Source organism: Pleurodeles waltl, chromosome 4_1 (genome assembly GCF_031143425.1).
Source record: "Pleurodeles waltl isolate 20211129_DDA chromosome 4_1, aPleWal1.hap1.20221129, whole genome shotgun sequence".
Classification (NCBI taxonomy): Eukaryota; Metazoa; Chordata; class Amphibia; order Caudata; family Salamandridae; genus Pleurodeles; species Pleurodeles waltl.
In genome coordinates this window covers 973,395,033-973,408,704 of record NC_090442.1, presented here as the reverse complement: position 1 = coordinate 973,408,704, position 13,672 = coordinate 973,395,033, and positions in this window count along the sequence as shown.

Here is a 13,672-nt window from a genome sequence, read left to right as displayed (position 1 = left end):
TGCCCCCTTTGTTCCTCTGACAGCTGCAGGAACCACAGCTGGGTTTTGGCCACCCTGGCCCGAGGGGAAGGATGGGGGGGTAGGGAAGAGGTCAATCTTTGCAAGGAAAACCTTCTTAGGGACAATTGGACGGGATAAGGGAGAAGGTCTGGGAGTGGAGGAAGAGGGAGTGGTTGTAGGATGCGTCTGTCTGCTGAGTTTGGGTGCATGTGCATGGACTTGATGTTGTTGTGAGGTGGATGGCTGTTGGGTGGGTGCTTGTGTTTGTGTACTTTGGGAGGACGAGACACATGGGACGTATGCATGGAAGTGGGGGTGGTGATTGCCAGTGAGGGGTGTATAGTGATGGGCGTGCTGGTGTTGGAGGTAGTGGATGAGGATGTAGTGCATGCAGGTGAGAGTGGAGATGCTACTGGGAGGGAGGTGGACGATGAGGAGGAGGGTAACACATTGGAGGCAGTGGATGTTGGTGTGTCTGCATGGGGATGGTGCTTGTGTGAGTGCCTGTGAGATGAAGTGTGGTGCTTGTGTTTGCCTGAGCAACTTCTGTGTGTTGATTTGGGTGAATGCTGGTTTGAAGGTATGCTTGGGATAGGTTGGGGTTGAGGGGATTGGGACTGGGTAGAGGAAGTTGGAGGGGGAAGGCTGGACACAGGGACAATGGCTGCCATCAGTGTGGAGGCCAGAGCTGAAATGCTCTCTGTTGGGCCGCCACACCAGAGTGAATGCCTTCCAGGTATGCATTTGTTTGTTGCAAATGCCTCTCAACACCCTGGATGGCATTCAGAATGGTTGACTGGCCAACAGTGAGGGATCGCAGGAGGTCAATAGTCTTCTCACTGAGGGCAGCAGGGCTGACTGGGGCAGGGCCTTAGGTGCCTGGGGCGAAAGAGATGCCCACCTTTCTGGGTGAGCGGGCACGGGAAACACGCTGAGGGGCTGCTGGGAGGGTGGTGCTGGTAGGGGGGGGTGGAGGCTGTACCTGTTGTTGGGGTGGGCACAGAGGTGTCCGCCACCGCCAGGGAGCTTCCATCGGAGGAGGAGTCTGTGGTGTCCCCTCCTGTCCCCGTCATGGTGCTCCCTCTCCCTCTGTCCCACTGGTGCCCTCACCGTCGATGGATTCGGCCTCCAGACCCATGAGGGATGCAGCTCCCTCCATCACCGGTGCCTCTCGTCCTCCGCCAGATGATGCTAATGCACACAAGGACAGAGTGACAAAACTAAAAGGGGGGGAGAGACAGAGGATACATTTGGTCAATGCCAGCAACAACACTACCGTTGGCGTACACAACTCACAGGGAACAGCCCTATGCACTATTCCATGCACTACCAGTCACAATGCCAGTCACCAGCCCATGGGGTACAATGCCTAACCCATCAGCTGCACACCTGAAACAAACAGGGCTCTGACCAGTAGTAGATGCCCACTAACACTATTGGGTTTGGAGTGCTTCAGAGCCTGCCCAGCAAGGGACCTACCCTGCCATGTTCACCCTGGCATAGGGGCACCCACAGTCAACATCCCCACCAAGGTAACACCTTAACGCGCACAAATAATTTGTACTTACCCTCTTCTGGCTGCTGTGATGCCCTCAAGCACCCATCCATCTCAGGATAGGACACCACCAGGATGCAGGACATCAGGGAGGTCAGGGTACGGTGGACACACCTTCCTCGTTGGGAGGCCAGCCCCATCTGGGCCTCTGCTGCCTTCCTTGCCCAGCGGCGCAGGTCCTCCCACCTTTTGCGGCAGTGGGTGCTCCGCCTGTCAAAGACCCCCAGGGTCCTCACCTCCTTGGCGATGGCACACCAAATACCCTTTTTCTGATGGGCGCTGACCTGCAGGAACAATTAAGCAGAGAAGAGATTAGTAATACCATCCGGACCGTCACACTCATGGCCCACCATATCCCTCCCATCCACTATCGCACATACATTGACCACCATACATTCAGCCCTCTGGCCAGGACCCCTCAGACCCACCCCTACATGGGTCTTACACACACAGCAATTCATACATTCATGGCCCAAGCAAGATGCTCACAGAGTACTCACCTGTTTGTCTGGGGGACTGTAGAGTAACGTGTACTAGGGAAGGACCCCATCCACCAGTCTCTCCAACTCCTCCGTAGTGAAGGCAGGGGCCCTTTCCCAAGGCACATGAGCCATTGTTGCTTCCAGACACAGGTCACAGCAGCACTTGCAGTGTAGGTCCTCTCCTGTTGAAGGTCAGGTAGCAAGTGAGCGAAGAGATAGAAAATCGTGGTCAAGTCCACGGCAGTGCATACCGTCACGCCGGCGTACATCACCATTGGCTCCTGGAACCCATAGGGCCCAATGATAGCCAATGCGAAGTTTTGCGGCGGTCATCGACCGCCTACCGCAACGGCGCACAACACCAGTGGAATTACCTCATTTCCACTTGTCCCTCCTCACAGGTCAGGCAGCCGCCATTTCAAGGGGGCACAGGCCATGGCACCTAACTGCGTCACAGCATACATTGGCACAGCAACTGACTCTCGGATTCACATACTGATTCTGTAAAGGAAGAAATGCATCATTATTGCACTAGATGTGTGATTATGACCCTCTACTCACCATTTTCCTCCATAGGTTTCAACCGCTGAGGATGAATATGAGATGGAGACATCCGCCTGTGTACAGACCCCTGGTGGACCTTGCGGCAATGGCGGACAGACACATTATCCTAACATACAGACTTGATCGGGCCACAATCCAAGAACTGTGTGCCCAATTGGAGCCAGACCTGATGTTAGCTATCCGCCAGCCCACAGGTGTCCCCCCTCTAGTGCAGGTCCTGTCAGTGCTCCATTTCCTAGTAAGTGGTTCCATCCAAACAACAGTGGCCATGGCATCAGGGATGTCTCAGCCTATGTTCTCAAACGTGTTGACCAGAGTGTTGTCAGCCCTGCTTAAACACATGCGCAGCTACATTGTATTCCCCCAGGTGGAGGATCTGGCCACAGTGAAAGCTGACTTTTATGCCCTGGAACATACCCCCAACATCATTGGTCCCATAGATGGTACACATGTAGCATTTGTCCCCTCTCGGAGAAATGAACAAGTGTTCAGGAATAGAAAAAGCTATCACTCTATGAATGTGCAGATGGTGTGTTTAGCAGACCAGTACATCTCCCATGTGAATGCCAAGTATCCTGGCTCTGTGCATGACGCCTTTATCTTGAGGAATAGCAGCATCCCATATGTGATGGGCCAACTCTAGAGGCACCGGGTGTGGCTAATAGGTGAGCCCAAGTCCCCCACCCAGTATATGTTGGTGTGCAGGTATGGGGTTGTCCCTAAGGGTCAGTGTGTGTCTGACAGTTGTCCCTCGATATTTGCAGGTGACTCTGGTTACCCCAACCTCTCATGGCTACTGACCCCAGTGAGGAATTCCAGGACAAGGGCGGAGGAACGTTACAATGAGGCACATGGGCGAACTAGGAAGATAATTGAGAGGACCTTCGGCCTCCTGAAGGCCAGGTTCCGGTGCCTCCATCTGACAGGTGGATCCCTGTACTACTCACACAAGAAGGTGTGCCAGATCATTGTTGCATGTTGCATGTTGCACAACCTGGTCTTGAGACGCCAGGTGCCTTTTCTGCAGGAGGATGAGCCTGGAGATGGTCTTGTGGCAGCGGTGAAGCTGTGGACCGTGAGAAAGAGGAGGCAGAGGAAGAAGATGTGGACAACAGAAGTAATATCATCCAGCAGTACTTCCACTGACACACAGGTAAAACACTGTAACTTCACTTTACTTTTCAGTTTTCTGTTGGACATTGTACATGGCAGCCTTATTTCCCTATGTCTATGGCCACTTACTGTACCCTTTGCCATCTCTAATTTCAGATCTCTGTGGCCCATTCTTGCTCCTGGTATGTTTACTGCTGCACATTAAAGGTCATGCAAATGTTTATATAACTGTACAAATGACTTGCAAGGTTTTCAGACTGTTGTACTAATACATATTTCAATCATTTAACAGATTTGTATTTGTTCCAAGGGTGTTTATTTAAGTGCTCATACGTAGATGGGGATGTACAATGGGCTGGGGTGATGGTGGAGGAATGTCCAGTTAGAGTCCAGTCTCTTGGTATCACAGGTGCATTGTCCAGTAGGCCATCGGAAGGGGAGTAATGACAGTTCAAGGTGGACAGGGTGACAGAGTGGGACAGAAGGGTGACAATCAGGAGAGTCCTATTTCCTGGCGGGGGGTCTTGGCAATGTTCTCTTGCTTCTGCCTGGATCACAGGGACCTTTTGCGGAGTGGTTCTCCTTCTGCAGGGGGTGGGGTGCTGGTGGCCTGTTGGTCCTGTGGTGGGGCCTCCTGTCCACTAGCGCCGGCAGAGGTGGAGGGCTGTTCTTCGGTGTGGCTAGGGCCAGGGACCCTTTGTTGTGCCACTGCCTCCCTCATGGTGTTGCCCATGTCAGCCAGGACCCCTACAATGGTGACCAGGATGGTGTAGATGTTTTTTAGGTCCTCCCTGATCCACAGGTACTGTCCCTCCTGCAGCCTCTGGGTCTCCTGCAACTTGTACAGTATTTGGCTCATGGTCTCCTGGGAATGGTGGTATGCTCCCAGGATGTTGGTGAGTGCCTCCTGGAGAGTCTGTTCCCTGGGACTCTCCTCCCCCTGTCGCACAGCAGTCCTCCCAGCTTCCCTGTTGTCCTGTGCCTCTGTCCCCTGAACCGTGTGCCCACTGACCCCAGGTCCCTGATCGTCCTGTTTGTGGGGTTGCCTGGTGTCCTTGTAATGGTGGACACACTGCTGATTGAGGTGTCCTGGAGACAGTGGCATGGGCCCGCTGGGTGGGTGCTGTGCTGGTGTTTCCTGAGGGGGAGGGTCTGTGGTGGGTTGGGACTGTGGCAGGGTAACCGACTGTCCAGAGGTCCCTGATGGGCCAGATTGGTCATCGTGATCCAGGCGTGCAGAGCTGCTGTCATCAGTGTGGGCCTCATCTGGGGGGGGACCGGATGTTGCTGGCAACTCCTCTCCAGTGACGTTGAGTAGGGGTCCTGTGGGGATGAAAATGCAGTGTTATTGTATCTGCGTGTGCCATCTTGTGCATGGGTGTGTTTCCCTGTATGGTTGTGATTGCCCTGTCAGCTTTGCCTTGTGTGCGTGGTGATTTTTTCGGCTAGGTGATTCTCTCTAATGGGCATGCTGTGGTGATGGGTGTCCATGCAGGTCTGTGATGGGGGTCCATGGATTGGTGTTACATGCAGGGCTTGGTTTTGGGATGGGTGGGTTGTGATGGTGGGGTATATGTGAGGTGGTGGAGTGATGGGGTTGAGGGTAGGGGTAGGAGTTTGTGATGGCATGCAGGTAGGGTGGGGATATAGTAGTAAAGATATGACTTACCAGAGTCCAGTCCTCCTGCTACTCCTGCGAGGCCCTCAGGATGCATGATCGCCAAGACTTGCTCCTCCCATGTTGTTAGTTGTGGGGGAGGAGGTGGGGGTCCACCGCCGGTCCTCTGTACAGCTACCTGGTGTCTTGCAACTACAGAACGCACCTTCCCATGTAGGTTGTTCCAACTCTTCCTGATGTCATCCCTTGTTCTTGGGTGCTGCCCCATGGCATTTACCCTGTTCACAATTCTCCGCCATAGCTCCATCTTCCTAGCAATGGACGGTGTGGATTTTGGTACCACCAATTTATCACTGACCTTTGGGCTGGTGGACTTGTGTGGGTGTCTGTATAGTGGCCGATTTCTCTGTGTGGGGTCATAATACCCGTAGCGGTATACCACCGCTGACGGTATGTTGGCGACCGTCAGCACGGCGGTAGGTGCCATTTACCACCAAGGCTGTAATGAGGGCCCTAGTCTAACGTCCTGTGGAATGTGTGGTAGGGTGTCATCAAGCCAATTTTGGTGTTCTTTGGTGTTGGTGAATGTGGATGATGGATGAAAAATGATGGATAATGTATGACAAATGTTAGATTTGGACTGGTGGATGAAGGATGATGATTATGATGAGAGCTGAGGTATAATGGGTGAGGGATGAGAAATAATAATAAGGGGCAAGTGATGCTGCATTTTGGATGAGGAAGAATGAATGACGGATGGAGGACGAGACATGATAGATAAGGAATGAGGGATGCTGAATAAGGAATGATGGAGAGGAAGATAGATAAGAAATGAAGAAAAGAAAGGTTGAGGGATGATGGACAATGGATGATGGATGAGGAATGATTAATAATGGACAACAGGGGATAGATGTGGAATGAGTGATATGGGATGATGGAAGATAGATGTTATGTGAGGAATGATGGATACTGTATTTTGGGTGAGCAATTATAGATAAGGGATGATGAGGAGGAGGAGTGAGAAATGATGGATGATGGATAAGGAGTGAGGAATGATGGATGAGTGATAATCATTGAATACATATGATGAGGGATGATGGGTGAGGAAGAATGAATGATGGGTAAAGAATGAGGGATTATGGTTGAGGTATAAGGGATGATAGATGATGGATTATGCATGAGGAATGATTGATGAGGATATCCTAAAACCGATGATGTACACTGTCCAGTCCTCGTTTTTGCTTTCAATGATCCTCATTTTGTGGCATGATAGCTAAGTAGATTCACTACACTGGGATGTCAAAGAAGCCATATGAATTGGAGTGTGGTGTCCCTGAAGAGGAGTATTTATCTGGCAACTGTATTTCTGTGTTTTACACACACACACACACACACACATACACTTACGATATACATTACTGTTAATCATGAAAGCACCTAATTCAGATGAAATGTGTATTTGCACCAGCAAAAAGGGGTTCATATTCTGCAGTCAATGATTGTGTAAGCATCTTTTATCTGTTTTGATGATCAAACATTCTTGGTACATGTGTGCTGACATATGAACGAACTGTATTTGTCCTATGCCTTCATCGATTCACTATACGTGATTTTATCTGCACATAGCATAGACAGGCAGACTGATTTGACTTTGTTTACAGGCCTTCTGTGTCTCAAGAACCATAAATGCATGGACATCAATGGTGTTGTTTATTGACAAAGATATATTTGGCATGGTCATTAGGATCCTAACTCCTGGTGCTCTGCAGGCATTTTGGGATTTTTATCTAAATTTTTTGATATGCCAGCTTTTATCTCATTAATTGTCCCATTACAATTACTTGTGAGAACAACTTTCACAATGGATTGCAATGTCGCTTTCTCTAACTGAAAATTGATTCTAAATGTACTTTTCATGTGTTTCTTGGTGAATAGCACGGAATGTTTCTTGGTGAATAGCACGGAATGGATATCTATGTGGTATGTATGTACTGATAGGCATGCTGCAGTACTTTTTGATATCCCTAGCTTGATTTGATTTTTATTTTAGGCGAAGAACAGTGTAGTCGATGAATGCATGACATGCTGCACTACTAAGTTATTTAATATTTAGCATATCATAGCTAAGGCTGCATCTGAGGGAGTCCGTCTGAACACCCACTAGTTCCTGTTCACGTTCTCTTGCCACCTATCTGCACTGCGCTTCCACCTATTTCTGATCTCATCCTTTATTTGTGGGAAGATGGACACAGAATTAATCCTGCCAAAATTCTGAGCCATATTGCCCTGTACTGATTGAGGTTTGCAAATCCTACCCGAGAACCAAATGATCTCATCTACTGTGATCGCAGAATCATTACCTATGAACCTGGTGGAGATCTTGCTCCAAGGGTCATGATTGCTTACAATACCAAAGTATTTGTATTTCACACACAGTTTTGTGTATCATGGGCTGTTCCTTGGAAGGGGTCGTTTTTACTGAGTGACGTATCAAGTGTTGCTGATTGCTTGATGCTATGCAAATGTGTGCCATTGCAGAATTTCTATCATGAGAAATCTTTTGGCACCCACTGGGTGTTCCGGCCCCAGACATGCATGGTTCACTGATTATTATTTTACACTATGGGACTGTAAACTTAGAACATGGGAAAGTTTTGTACACCACACCAAGTTTAGCTGTCAAGCAAATGCTACAGGAGATGTACTTCTGCAAGTCTTCTAGCAGTTTGGACCTTCTTATCAGGCCATTCAGTGGTGGGCATGACTTTCCTACAGTTCAGGGAACAACATGGCAAAGTGTCTTTCATCAGTAAAGTGTCTTTCGATCCGTCATGGAAGTGTCATGTCAGCCAACCTATCAAACTACAAATAACGCCAAATATATTTAAGAGGAGCTCACGCAACTAAATTATTTTTAGCAATGCAGAGTAAGCTCTTTAAAGTGGAATTCTAGTTTCCTGTTAACATTGGATTACAATAAAAATCACTTTTGTCCTTGCTTTAAGCAAGAGTGAAATACTTAGCATACTGCCATTGTATGTATCTCCACCCCCTTCTCAGCTCAGTGACCCGGTTCTCTTTCAGCTGCTATGTCGTGATTGCCCCTGAAGATTGTCTCTTTCTCATTTCCAAATATAACTTTGATAAGAACGAGACTATATAATTTCACACTAGCTCTCTCACGACCGTATTGTACAATTATTTAAACATTACAGGACACAGGAAACCATGTTCTATGATAACAATCGTTTCTATTATGAAGAGTTGAATAGCGATGAGCGCGTCTCTTTTCTTGTATGCAAATGCTCAGAGGTGGCATGTTCCACTTTGAAGTTGCAGTCACATTTAATTCCCAGTTCTTTTTGCCAGAAACCCTTAACTGAGAGGTTTATTCAACGGATAACGAAGCATAATCCCTTTCTTAAACCATAATCAGCAAAGCAAACATTTGGTTTCCGAAGTTGCTTTGCCAGTTTACAGACATCATCAGGGCAGAGGACTTGTTGGTGATGCCCCAGGACGAGACCTTCATATCTTCCGTGTGTTGGCATTATCCCTGTCAACCACTGTTGACATTGCAGGATCTTGTTGCACTCATAGGGGGTGACAGCTATGAGTAAATATCTGCCACATTATGAATAATAATAACGACAACATCCAGAACAAATAGACTGTTGCCTGCTCTATTAGCAATGGGTCATTAAAAAACAATTACAATGGTTAAAAATGCTCAGCGCGCCTAGGAAAGCGGGGGCTGTCGCGCGCACTGCGGTGGCTTCACACAGCGAAGCTCTCCATGGGGCCACAAAGTAATTGCAGTTCCTGTGGATTTCTGGATTTGAACTTACAACATATAGACTTAAAACACGAACTCCACCACTGAGCCAAATGAGCCGCTTTCCTACTTGTGCCGGGAGGGATTCTAATTAATTCACCCTGATTTCTTTTTCATTTCCCATTTTCCTTCCGTCCTGGCGCGATGACCTTGATAACATTATAGCAGTGCCGTAAATGTGCAAATAGCGCCTGTGGCTTTACAGCAAATGGTTTCCATTCAGTTCTGCCTTAGTTTGATCTTGACGATATCTGTGAACAGTGAAGTGTTGTTTCAGGGTTAATCTGTGGTGGATCCTTGGCACAAATAGCTGGCCAGGAGTTTGTTGCATTGCGTGATTAGAGTCCTCACAATCTTTGTGACGACCATTCTGTTTTAGGGATTGACAATTCAAGTTCAAAATGAGACTATCATGTAAATGATGCATTTTGGTCGGGTTCTGGCTGTTCAATGTACACCAAGGATAGTAGAAGCCATCGATGGAGACAAACTTTATTACTGGAACAATCCAAAAATCACTAGCAATATATATATATATATATATATAAATATATATATAATGTGAGCACCTTAGAGTCGAGAGGCAAGGGAGCTGATTCACAAAAGCATTTATCAGTACAGGAGTAGTACTAAAGGAGTACTCTTTTATATAGTCCTTCATGCTTTTGTGAATCAGTCCCACCTGGCCCATTCTCAATCAGTAAAAGTGCAAAGGGAACAGTCCTTTCTATTTGCACTAAGTGTTTATAAAAAGTCCCCTAAATATTCACATTTCATTTGATTTACCTTTTAGACGTTTATAAGTCACAAAGAGGGTCGGACTTGGACAAAAAATAGGCCCAGACACCAAAATAAAAGTGGTCCCCATTTGTGAATCAGATAGCTAAAAAAGTGTCCCATGTTTGCAAATTGGGGCAGATTTGAATTTTTAAAGACACATTGTATGAGTGTTTAGCAAGGTGTGGGAGATTGCATGGATTTGAGCATGCAGCAGGCAATATTTTTTAATATCAGGTAAATCAACATTTCAAACCGGCCCACCAGAATATAAAACAAGCCCACAAACAGCTAAAAAAAATCAGCCCCCACACTGCATTGTAAAACCAGCCCACCGGGCACCGCCTTATGGCCCTCGGCCAGTCCGACCCTGGCCACAAAGGCATGTAAATGTCTGCGAAAAAGTTCTACATGACTATTACTTGGCCTACTCCAAAACGCCTTTGTGAATAGATGTCAAGCTGTCTAATGTCCAGGTGCTAAAAAAACTAATATATGAGAATTGAAGCGGACAGAATTTTTTTGTCCTCTTGATTCTTTCCTCTTATCAAAACATTTGATTCAGGTGCATTGGTATTCCTGCACGTTTGTGGACTTGTATAGACAACATGATTTATGGAGTATATAAAATACAATTGCCGTTATATAAACAGTAAGCAAACGTTGAAACAGTGTAATAATAAATATTACATCAAAGTAGAAACATTTTCTTCAGTTAACGCAATTTTATTACTGCAGTAATCTTAGCAGTTTATGTTTCTAAGGACATCTCAAGAGTGCCAGGAAAATTATGTTTGCTCCTGCATTATCGATATTTTGGCATAGATTTCTGAGAAACTCAAGAACATGTATTGAGGCTTTGGAAACCGTTAGCGATATCAATGTTGCACGAATCATTATGCTGATTGTTGCTCAGTTTGATTATTTGCAGTGATGATTCAGGGGTGCAGGTGTTCCTCTTTTCAAGGAGGTTACATGCTTATGAGGGAGTGCCAGTGGAAACCTTACTGGATGCCCCTTGCTTTTGCTGCTATCTGTCTGTTTGCCTCTCAGGGTCTGGCTGATCTCAGGCTGTGGCGCCTTATAGTTTACTGCTCCCTAAGATGGTGTGGCCCGGCATACTTGATTTTGATGGTGCAAGAGAGCAGAGCCTGTTGTGTCAAACCTCCCAGGCCTCATAATGGACCACATTGAGTCAGGATGACTTGAGGTGGCCAGTTGCTGCCAGGGATGACCACTAACCGGTAGACATGATGGAGTTGCAAACAAAATATCTACCGGGGCCACGTGCATGGCTTTTATGGACTGGGTGTCAGGAGTCAACACTCACTTCGTGCTGTTAGACTCAGAGGGCCTCCAGGTGAAATAAAATTGTGCTTGGACTTTAACTTCACAAGAAGTGAACCTAGGTATGAAAGTGTATAAGATAGACAAGTGAGTCTCAAAGAAAATATAAATATGATAGTCTTGAAAAATAATGTCTGCTCTGTTGAACTTGGCCCTCTCTGCAGGGTGACCTCAAACCTTTTGCCTTCACCCCTCCTATTTTTGCTGAATTTGTTTTTGTTGACTCTAGGACTATGCACACTTTATCACTGCTAACTAGTGCTAACACACTTGTGCTCTTTCCTTTAAACATGGTGAAATTGGCTTATTCCCCATTGACACATTTCATTTATATTTAAATCCCCATTAAACTGGTACTACATGTACACAGGGCCTTTAAGTTGAATGCTACAAGAGGGCCTGCAGCACTGATTGCACCACCCATTCAAGCAGCCTTTGAAACCTGTCTCAGGCCTGCCATAGCTGCCCGTGTGTGCAGTTTAAACTGCCACTTTGACCTGGCAAAGTAAACCTCTTGCTAGGCCCAAACCTTCCTTTTTAATACATACAATTCACTCCTTAGATAGGCTCTAAACTTCCCATAGGGCAGGCTTAAGTGTATTTAAAAAGTTGGTCATCTATTTTTAGGTTTTCCATGTCTGGTAGTGAATAATTTTTAAATTCATTTTTCACTTCTGCAAATCCTATCTCTCCCACAGGATAACATTTGGATGCCTTATCACATTTAATAAGTGCTAACTTTTGATTGGGAACAGGTAAACGTTTCATGTTTGGTGTCTGAGACATTGTAATAAAAAAATCCTCTTTAATGATAAGGTCAGATTTGAAGTTACAATTTTGAAAATGCCACTTTTAGAAAGTAAGCATTTCGAGCCCTAACCATTTTGTGCCTGGAGCCTGTTACTGTGTCACACGATTTAATATAGCTTTCAGTTGAACTTTGTTTATTCCTCCCAGACAGCCACACAATATAGGAATTAGTTGGATGGGCAATCATTGGGCAGGATGTGTGAGTGGAGCTGGGCACAGCCCCACTTTCAACTGAAAAGGCTGTGCCGTGCAACACAAAAAAAAATTGTCACCACTGTTTTGCTAGGGCAGCAGAGTAAGCAAACTTTAAGGACTTCAAAGGGAATCCTTCAGAACCTTCCCCTACTTCAAAGTGGCACCAAGTGTAAATATTGGACCTTCAGACTCATCTCTTGAGTAGACCTCGGGACCTGTGGAAGACTCAGATGCACAGCTGTGCCTCTCGGCAAGAAGGACTGCTAATCTGTTGACCTCATGCCTGAATGAAGGACTGGACCTGTATCTTGAACTCAGGACCACCAGAATGACTCCAAGGGCCAATTGGCTGGCCTCCTGATCAGAGCCTAAGGGACACAAAAAGCTCCAATAAACTTGAACCCAGCACCTGGATTCTGCCAGCTGTGAGTCTTGTCCCCCCAAAGTGGTGCCATGTCTGGCCTGATCCCTTGGAAGTGGGCATATAGGTGCTCTGCCAGCCCATCTATGGCCCCAGCAGAACCAATGCAGAGTGACGCATCACCTCTCAAGACTCTGCATCAAAACTGACACATCCCTGACACAGGACTTTGCAATGCAGCATGCAGGCCCTCAGAACTGCTGCTGCACAATGCATCTTTACGCACATACTCGCATTGCCATTGCAGCTTTGTCGTAACTGCTGCAGCACGCTGCATCTCAGCACAAGGATCCTGCTCCACTGCTGCTTCACAATGTGTCTGCAACGTGGGAGTTTCCATGGCTCTGTAACCTAGATTTAAGGTACTCTCTCTTAGTGGGCCTAACTTGGTCCCTATATCAAGCTCATGTGTTATCTTGTTTGGCCTGAACTGGTGACTTTGTCCTAATCCAGTGTGACCAGATAACCACAATTGGCCCTTTGAGCCTCTAGGCACTATTTTTACCTAAAACTTTGAAACTGCTTATCTCCGGTTCTACTGATTTGATTGTTGTTCTTTTGGTGTCAACTAATTTATTAAAATGTACTTTATTTTTCTAAATTAGTGTGATATTTTTCTTGTTTTGTGTTTTCATTTTATTAATGTTTGTGTGCCGCATAAATACTTTGCACATTGCCTCTAAGTTATGCCTGACTGCTTTTCTGCCAAGCTACCAGATGGTTAAGCAAAAATTAATTAAGTAACTTCAGTGGTTCACCCTGGAAGCGAATGTGGCTGTTGCTTGAACAGGGGGCACCCACCTTTAACCAACAACCCAAATTCTCACAATATCCATTCAATGTTGTTTGCAAGTTTATAATTTACTGAAATTACCCCTCTGAGCATACCAGAGTACAAACCTAAGGTGTTTCGTGGCTCTTAATAATAAATGGCATTCATTTTCATCAACGTCTG